The sequence below is a fragment of the Jaculus jaculus genome, chromosome X (genome assembly GCF_020740685.1).
Source record: "Jaculus jaculus isolate mJacJac1 chromosome X, mJacJac1.mat.Y.cur, whole genome shotgun sequence".
Taxonomy (NCBI): domain Eukaryota; kingdom Metazoa; phylum Chordata; class Mammalia; order Rodentia; family Dipodidae; genus Jaculus; species Jaculus jaculus.
In genome coordinates this window covers 105,181,823-105,191,445 of record NC_059125.1, presented here as the reverse complement: position 1 = coordinate 105,191,445, position 9,623 = coordinate 105,181,823, and the positions used below count along the sequence as shown (strand labels likewise).

The window sequence follows — 9,623 nt, the reverse complement described above, 5'->3', positions numbered from 1 at the left end:
TTGTTTGTATTTCATTAATTTCTGCCCTAATCATTAGTATTTCTTCCCATCTACTAATTTTTGGTTTGCCTTGTTCTTCTTTTTCCAAGGCCTTAAAGTGAAACATTAAATTATTTACTCGTGAACTATCTAACTTCTTAATGTAGGCACTTAGAGCTATAAATTTCCCTCTTCGGACTGCCTTCATTGTGTCCCAAAGGTTTTGGTATGTTGTGTTCTCATCCCTCCCTAGGCTGGTTTGGCGTGACTCCTATGCCACTATCTTACTGGGAAGTCTGATATCATTATTTTTTTGAAGAGAGGACTTCAGTTATACTTTATAACCACTCATTATGAAATTTTCAAAGATACAGAAAAATTGAAAGAAATTTGTAGCACCATATAGACTCAATACATAGATTTTAAAATTTATATTCTATTGAACTTGTTTATCACACACATTCATTTATCAATTCACTTTATTTTCTTGTAGACTTGAACAAATTTCTAACCACATTTCTTTCATGCCATTAGCTAGAGCCCGAGAACTCCATGTAGTTCTTTTTAAATTTGATGGAAGGGTTGTATTCAAAAGAAAAAAAAACGTACAAATCTTATGTAGTATATTAGCTAAGTTTTATTTTATTTTATTTTTTGGTACTCTACACAACCAGAGAAACTTCTCTAGTAAGGAACTATAGAAATGATCCCTGAAAGTATGGTCTTGTTTTTATTTTATTTATTGAGATCTTTAATATATGAACATACAGTACTTTGATCATGTTCTTGTCTCTTTATCCTGTTTTGTCCCCTCTCTCCCATCCTGGACCTCCCGAAGATGCTCTTCTTTCAAGATAGTCCTTTTTCTGTTTTTTTTTTTTTTTCTTTGTCTCCTTTGTTTGGACTTTCTCTGTCCTCCATGTCAAAATGTTGTTGTGCTAAGAACACTGCAAATTTTATGGGGGTATTGGTAACCACTGTGAGGCACTGAGTGCACCAGTAGGTTTATGCTTGATTTAGAAATTCATATAAATGAAATCCTACAAAATGCACTCCTTTCTGTAAAGTTTCTTAATATAACTTGTATGAGTTTCAGGTAGTAGCAGTATGTTGCTTTTTATTGCTGAGTGGTATTATGTTGTATGAATAAATAATTATTTAGTCTATTGATGATCTCCTTGGCTATTTCTAGTTTGCATTATCTTTGACAATAACTTGCTATGAACAATCATGTACAGGTCTTTATTTTAACATACATAGTCATTTATCTTGGGTAAATACTTAGGGATTGAATTGCTGGATAATAACATAGACATACATGTAATAACTGTATCAGAAATGTCACATTTTCCCAATGTGTCAAGAAGTATTTTTAACATACAAGATGCCTTAGGAATCTTTGATTTATAGCATTCTCAGGAATAGAAGTGCTCTTTATTCTGGAAGTTTGTGGAGGAGGCATGATTTCCACCCTCTTTATGGATGAGAACTGATTCAGGAATCTATGTGGCTGTCCTAGCATTTCTGTTCTCACAGCTGTCATGTCTGCATAGAGGGAGGTGGAAGATTTAATTGTAATGCTTCTGACAGTGCCGAGCAGCAAGCCCCACCATGCCTGCTGCACCAACAGCTGAGCTCAGCCTGAAGCTGCCATGTGGAAGACTCACCTCCCAGTATCTGACTCTTCCTCTTGCCTCTTGCTTAATGGAGCAAGAGTTTCATGTTTCCACATGCTCAGTCCTGGTCAGGTGCAAGTGGCAAGCATACTCCAGCTTAAAAGGATTGCACCACTTTCCTTATATTATAGCACCACTAGCAGCCAGTGCAGAATATGGGCAGCATAGTCAAGTCAAGAACACTAAAGTCCTCAGCACCATCCATACTCTCGTGTTTTATTTCTTCTGAACATACAGTTACTGAGTGATTTTGCTAAGGTCTTTCTGGGCTTCATTCATGTGTTTTCTGACTTACTTCTCCCAAGGCTGATTAGGAAAGCAGGGACACCAAGATGAAGGGTGGCCTTGCTTCCCCTCTCTCAGAAATCTTCTTCATTTCCTCTCATGATATTTTATCTGCACCTTTTTTATGTTTTCTTTTTGGTTTTTGAGTTTTTTATGTGGCATGTTTGTATGTGTGTTCCTATGTGTGTGGAGCATTCTCTGTGGTGTGTGTGTTTGTACACGTATGTGTGCATGACTGTGTGGAGACCAGAGGTTGATGTTGCATTTCTTCTATAATCGCTCTACTTTGTTTTTTGAGGCAGGGTCTCTTACTGAACATAGAGCTCAATGATTTGTCTAGACTAAATAGCCACCAAGTCCCAGGGATCTTCCTGTCTGCCTTCCAAGTTCTGAGATTACAGGCAAACCCCATCACCCACAGCTTTTCATGGCTGCTTAAGGATGTGAACTTAGGCCCTCATGCTGACACATAAAATACCCACTGAATTATCTCCTCAGCCTTCCTTTATTTGATTTAATTTTCTAGATAAGGAAGTTATCACTATGTTTTTGTCTTGTAGTTCAGGCTGGTCTTAAACTCAGAGTGACCATTTTGGTTTTGCCTTCCAAGTGCTGGCCTTACAGTTGTGCACAACCGTGTCTATCTTTTTGGATGTGCTTCTTTTGTGCACTGACGACTTTATTCCTTGTATCATGACAAGTTGAAGTGATTTGTCTTAGAAAGAATTTGAAATGATTTATCAAGAAAAATGAAATATAAATGGATAATGTAAATTTTGAATGAAATGGAAAAAAAGGACAAGGGTATATAATGGATTCCAGAAATGTTAATTTTGACTCTTGCTAGTTCTAATAGTGAGAGCCATAAGTGAAGAGTTGTGTTTTGTCCATGTGGTACTTTGAATGTATGAACCCATAGACTCAGCTGTTTTATTAAAATTGAGTTAGCAGCTCTAGCCCCTAGCAGGTAGACTCCTGCTATGAGTGGGTATGTCACCGGGGGCTGATGGATCTGAATTCCAGCACAGAGGTATGCAGAGAGCTATAAGCTCTGACGGTGGGGGTCCCTGCTTGCTGCTGGTTTGTGCTTGCTGGTTTATGGTGTTTTCTGGCTGATGGCGATGTTTCTCTGCTAGGATCTGTGAAAGCAGGTCAGATTCTTCTACCATTGATGGAATTTCCCCTGGATCTTTAATTCTGAAATAAATCCCTTCCATAACCTGTGTCTGGTTTGGATGTTCATCCTAGCATTTTGGAATTGTCCTAAACAATTCATATTTCCTATTTCTCACAATATCCAACTAATTTCTTTCAGGTACTTTTCTTGAGGTATAATTAATATATCATAAAAATCACCCATTTAAGTATACTATTCAACAATTTTAAATATATTTAGAGTTGTGCAATCATCATAACAATACATTTTATTTATCTTTAGAAAACATTTTATTGACAACTTCCATACTTGTAGACAATATACCATGATCATAATGCCCTCTAGCACCCTTTCTTTTCACACTCTCCTATCTCCCCTCCACTGAACTCCTTCTTCTTTCCAACTAGTCATTCTTCTATTTTAATGCCATAATTTTAATATGTATATTATTTTATTTATTTATACATGTAGTGGGGCACCAAGACCCCTTGAAGCTGCAAGCCAATTCCAGATGTTTAACTCCACCTTTTTTGTCTGGCTTCCATGGGAAGCTTAGGAATTGAACCCAGGCCAGAAGGCTTTGCAAGCAAGTGCCTTTAACTGCCAAGCCAGGCCTTACTGTTTTTCCCTCAAATAATGTGAGTCTTTCAACTGTGAGGTCATGAACGAAATGGCAATTTTGTGTCTGGAATACATTATTCCAAAGCACTCCTTCCCTACCTTTGGTTATTCCATTTCTAATATCACTTCTTTTGCAATAGTCTCTGAACCTTAGAGGGTATGATAGAAGATATCTCTCAGTGCTGAACACTCCATTGTCACTTCTTGTCAGCACTTTGATAAGTTTTGAGGCTGTCCAGTCTGAAAAGAGAAGCTTTCTTAAACAAAAGTAAGAGTAACATTAATAAATGGGCATAAACATAAGTAATTAGAGGACAGTTTGGTAGGTATAATGTATCCATTTAGCCAGACCACAGTAGTAGTTTCCTCACTAGAACTTATGACCTACCCAGTTATTATAAGCTTTTGACTAGATTTTCAGTAATAGGCATGAATTCCCTCCCTTGCAGGGGCCTCAAAGCCAGTCAGAGAGCAGTTGCTTTACCCCATAACAGATATGTCACCATTGCATCATATTGCATGGTTAGATAGCCATAAAGCTTTCAGGGTTCACTGCTAGTTAAACCTTTTTTTTTTTTTTTTGTTTTTTCGAGGTAGGGTCTCACTCTAGCCCAGGCTCACCTGGAATTCACTATGTAGTCTCAGGGTGGCCTCAAACTCACGGTGATCCTCCTACCTCTGCCTCCCAAGTGCTGGGATTAAAGGTGTGCACCACCACGCCCGGCTCTAGTTAAACCTTTTGATGACTTTTCTCCCTAAGAAATTTGCACAATATTTTCTAACATTATCACAGTTGGTCACCAGGAAGGAGGCTTATAGCTCAGCCAAGCTTGAATTTTCAGTATCATGCAGTCAAGTATGTGGCATCTTCAGCAATGGGCCCTTACCATCTTATTCTGGTATACAATAAAGAACCTTTGCAATAACTTTTATTATCTTGGGGTGTGGCATCATGGATGTCTGTTACCAACAAATCACTGGGAGGTATCCCATCATTGGCACTGATTTTTTTTTTTTTTTTTTGGTAACGATCTATGATTTCTGGAGACAGCATTATCCACTCTCACAGTGTACTTAAATTTTTTTTGTTTATTTTTATTTATTTATTTGAGAGAGAGAGAGAGAGAGACAGACAGATAGGGAAAGAGAGAAAGAATGGGTGCACCAGAGCTTCCAGCCACTGCAAATGAACTCCAGATGCATGCGCCCCTTTTGCATCTGGCTAATGTGGGTCTTGGGGAATCAAGCTTCGAACAGGGGTCTTTAGGCTTCACAGGCAAGCACTTAACTGCTAAACCATCTTTCCAGCCCTCTCACAGTGTACTTTTCATCAAACTCTCTATTGTAAACACACACACACACACAATTAGCTAGCAAAGCAGTAGGCTTCCACATGGCTTATTCAAAACATCTTTAATTTTGATTAACCATCCTTCCTTCTCTCTCTTTCATTTTCCTCCCTGACTTCACTCAAACCACTTCATCCCAAGTATTCTTTTCTTTTTCTTTCTTTTTTTTTTTTTTGGTTTTTCAAGGTAGGGTCCCACTCTGGTTCATGCTGACCTGGAATTAACTCTGTAGTCTCAGGGTGGCCTTGAACTCACGGTGATCCTCCTACCTCTGCCTCCCGAGTGCTGGGATTAAAGGCGTGCGCCACCACACCCGGCCCAAGTATTCTTTTCTTAAAATAAATTTTATTCTTTAAAGGTTATATACTCTTATATCCTCTCTTCCCTGCCCTCATTCCACTGAGTCCCTCCTCAGTGATGTTATTGGTATTCAGTGTGGAGTCATGAAAACCTCAGTAAGTGTCTGGGGGAGGGAGAACCTTCATTGGGTTAATCTTACCCACTCTGAGGCTCTTCCAATATTTCTGCCTCTCCTTCTGTAACGTTCTCTAAGTCTTGGAGAGTATGCTAGAAGTTTGATTCAGTGTTGATTTCGCTGTAGCTTTTGGATTTCTACTTTGATGAGTGTTGAGTGACCATAGTGTCTGTAGCTGTTTCCCTGAAGCTGGTTGTCAGGTTAGCAGTAAGAGAAATATTCATGTAGCCCCTTACTTTGCAATGTCTCCTGGGCCTTGAAGACATGGACGAGGTGACACATCTCATGGTAGGCAGTCAGCTATCTTTACTTGTGATATTGATACATCCTGTATCTCTCCAGTATTCTCTGCCATCTGTAAAATCAAACAGGTTCTTCAACCAAGAGTGAGAGCAGTTTGGATTACAGGAGATAAGCAGAGTTATCTGAGACACTTAAAATACTTTTAATTAAGTAGAGACTTTATATGGACACATCACATGCTGGTACCATCACTTTTCTCCTCCCTGCCCCCATTCCACTGAGGCCTACCTCAGTGGGATTACTGATATTTTCCATGGTGTTGTGAGTTGGGACAGCAGCAATTAGTCATTGTTGGGGACATTAGCTCTTGGTATTACCTCCCATGCTCTGGCTCTTACAATCTTTCTGCCCTCTCTTCCACAAAATTCCCTGAGCCTTGGTGAGAGACACTTTTTAAAAAATATTTTATTTATTTATTTGCAAGAAAAGAGAGAAAGGGAGAGAGAGTGAGTGAGAGAGAGAGAGAGAAAATGAGCATGCTAGGGCCTCTTGCTACTGCAAAAACTCCATATTCAGTGCCACTTTGTGCATCTGGCTTTATGTGGTACTTAGGAATCAAATCCAGGCTGTTAAGCTTTGCAAGCAAGCACCTTAATTGCTGAGCCATCTCTTTAGCACTTGAGAGACTTTTTGATGTGTATACCTACTCTTCCTAGCTAAAGAACATTGGAGATGATGGTCTCTGGAGTCCATGAGTTTCCCATCCATGGGATTATGACTTGTTTTCCAGTATCAGGTATGAGTTCTCTCCCACAGATCATATCTCATATACAATAAGAGAACAGTTGGTTGCCCTCATGATCTGTGTGCCACTATTGCACAGGTGTGTACTTCCTGCCTTGTGGAATGATTTCATAGTTTGCAGGGTCTCCTGTTTATTCATGGTGTTTGTGACCATTATTCCCCAGCAGCTCCCAAAGGACTTTTCAGCATGGAAAACCAAGAGGGCAAGTGATGCAGGAGAACACTGATGTTCTCCTCTGGCCACCATAGGTAAGTCCACATGGCACTGCAGGTGAGTGAACATGGAAGCACATCAGCACATATACAAACATACACCATTCATGCCACAAACACACACTATATATCCTACAACATGTCAAAAATTTAAAAAGATAGTGTGGAGATGGAGAGATGGTTCAGCCCTTGTTGTACTAGAATGAGAAACAGAGTTAAATCCCCAATACCCCTGTAAAACTGTGGGTATGGCCATTCATGTATGCAACCCCAGTGCGAGTTGTGTGGAGACAGGATGATAGCTGGGGCTTGGTCTATCTGAAAAATGGTGAGCTCCAGATTCAGTGGGGGACCTTACCTCAGGAGAACAAGGTTGAAAGTGATACAGGAGGACACCGAAGGTTCTCCTCTGGTCTCAGCAATGCACACATGAGCCATGTACATCTGCATGTACACATTAATACACATAAAACACACATACCATAAACATACACACAGTGAATTGTGCTCCTGAGAAACAACATGGAAGGTTGTCTTCTTTCTTCCACATTCACGTGCACATATATGCACATGCACCTGCACACAATACACAGAAATGAGAAGAATGAGAGAAATATTGATCAATAACATAGTTGATAAGATAATTGTATTCAGAATATCTAAAGAACTCTTGTCATTCCTAAATAAGAACCAACTCCATTTTTTTAAATAAACAAATGCTCTGCTCTGAGTAGACATTTCTCCAAAGACAATTCACAAGTGGCTAATAAGCACATGACAAGATGTTTAACATAATGCATTGTTAAATAAATTCAAAACCAGAATATGACTTTTTTTCATATTCATTAGGATGGCAGAATTAAAATTATAGATAATAAAACACTGTAGCAATATGTGCTCTCTATCATATGTGGATCCTAGATTCACATTTTTAGATTTGTATGTGAGTTGGAGTAATAGTAAGTAGTATAGGCCAGTAAGCTACAAAGGGGACATGAGGGAGAGAAGAGAGGGGCGCCAGGGGAAGACAATAGTAGATATGTAAGTAGAGGGTCAAAATAATGGGATGATCTGGTCACAGGACCTTGAGAGACCATGCTGGGACTGAGGAAGAAGCCGTTTCTTTCCTGTCTAACCCTAATAATCCTGAAAAGTCCTATGGAGCTGCAAGCAAGCACCTTGACTTGCTGATCAGTCTCTCCAGCCCTTCTTTTAATTTCAAAATGCTAACATTTGAATTATAAATGTTTTAAATTAATGAAGTTCAAGATATCTGTGTTGCCATTCATCACAAGTGTTTTTTATGGTGCATGTAAGAAAATGTTGCTCATCCAGAGATTGTGAAGATTTCCAGCTTTAGCCTGCACAGAGCGGACATACATATATTTTATGATAATAACTGACATTTGTTGAACACTTGCTTAGAACTTGACATTTTATTGTACACTTTACAGAGGGTATCAATGTTACTCAAAGCAATAATAGTACCTAACTTTATATAGATTGTATATGAATAAACTCGTTTAAATTTTACAATAAATATTTGAGGTAAATGTGATGAATTTTTCTGTTTTAAAAATAGGGAAACAATGTCACAGAGTTTATCTGCAAGGTATGAATTGCTTTGGCCATATTCTGAGCATAAAATAAGCCATTAATATCAAGCTGAGGGGGAAAGAATGAAAATATGGGAAGAACTAGATACCAAGTTAAAAGTTAAACCATTAATAGCTGACATTTATTCAACATTTTATGAATTATCTCATTTAATAATCTTATCAGTTCTTTGAGGTAAATGCATTATGAGGGTTTCTACCATGAATTTCAGAGATGTTAAGTACTTTGGTCCATGTTGTTGTTTTCTTCAACTTCTTTCTCATGAAAAGAAGCCAAGTTTTGGAGTTCCTGTGAGCAACCATTATTTTCTGGTAAGACTGAATCCTCTCCCACTCCAAAGAGGTGAATCATGATTAATTTTAGGCATTGTATACTTTTATTCCTCTTGCCAGTAATTGGTATGGTGCAAGTTTGTTTGAAATGGTGGTTCTGTGTATGATACCCATAGAATGTGTAAACTTATAACTCATTTAAACAGATATTACTGAGAAACTTAGGAGAAGAGAGAGCATTAAAAAGTCACTGGATGGGCTGGAGAGATGGCTTAGCGGTTAAGCGCTTGCCTGTGAAGCCTAAGGACCCCGGTTCGAGGCTCGGTTCCCCAGGTCCCACGTTAGCCAGATGCACAAGGGGGCGCACGCGTCTGGAGTTCGTTTGCAGAGGCTGGAAGCCCTGGCGCGCCCATTCTCTCTCTCTCCCTCTATCTGTCTTTCTCTCTGTGTCTGTCGCTCTCAAATAAATTAAAAAAAAAAAAGTCACTGGATTCTCTCATTTTATTTATGTATCTAAGAGAAAGAGAGAGAGAGAGAGAGAGAGAGAGAGAGAGAGAGAGAGAGAGAGAGAGAGAGAGAAAGACAGGGAGAGAATGTGTGCACCAGGACCTCCTTCCATTGGAAATGGACTCCAGATGCTTGTGCTACTTTGTTTGTCTGGCTTTATGTGAGTATGGGGAAATCAAACCCAGGCCATTAGGCTTTGCAAGAAAATCCCTTTAACTGCTGAGACATTTCTCCAGCTCGATTCTCTCATTTTTTGAGTGTTAAACAATTTGAGGAGTATCTGGTGTAGCAAAGGTTCCATTATCTAGGGAGAGGGAACTCTGAAATTTGCTTCTTTTGAGCTTACAAATTTGGATTATATGAAATGTTGTATATTAAAACACAAATATAACAGTATCTTGAATCCTACAATATTTCTGTTTTCTT

At 38.9% G+C, this 9,623-nt stretch overlaps 1 pseudogene; it reads right to left on the bottom strand.

The window, feature by feature from the left end:
• Positions 1-628: 628 nt before the first annotated feature.
• LOC123456779 lies at positions 629-705 on the bottom strand (annotated as a pseudogene).
• Between the last annotated feature and the right edge of the window lie 8,918 nt (positions 706-9,623).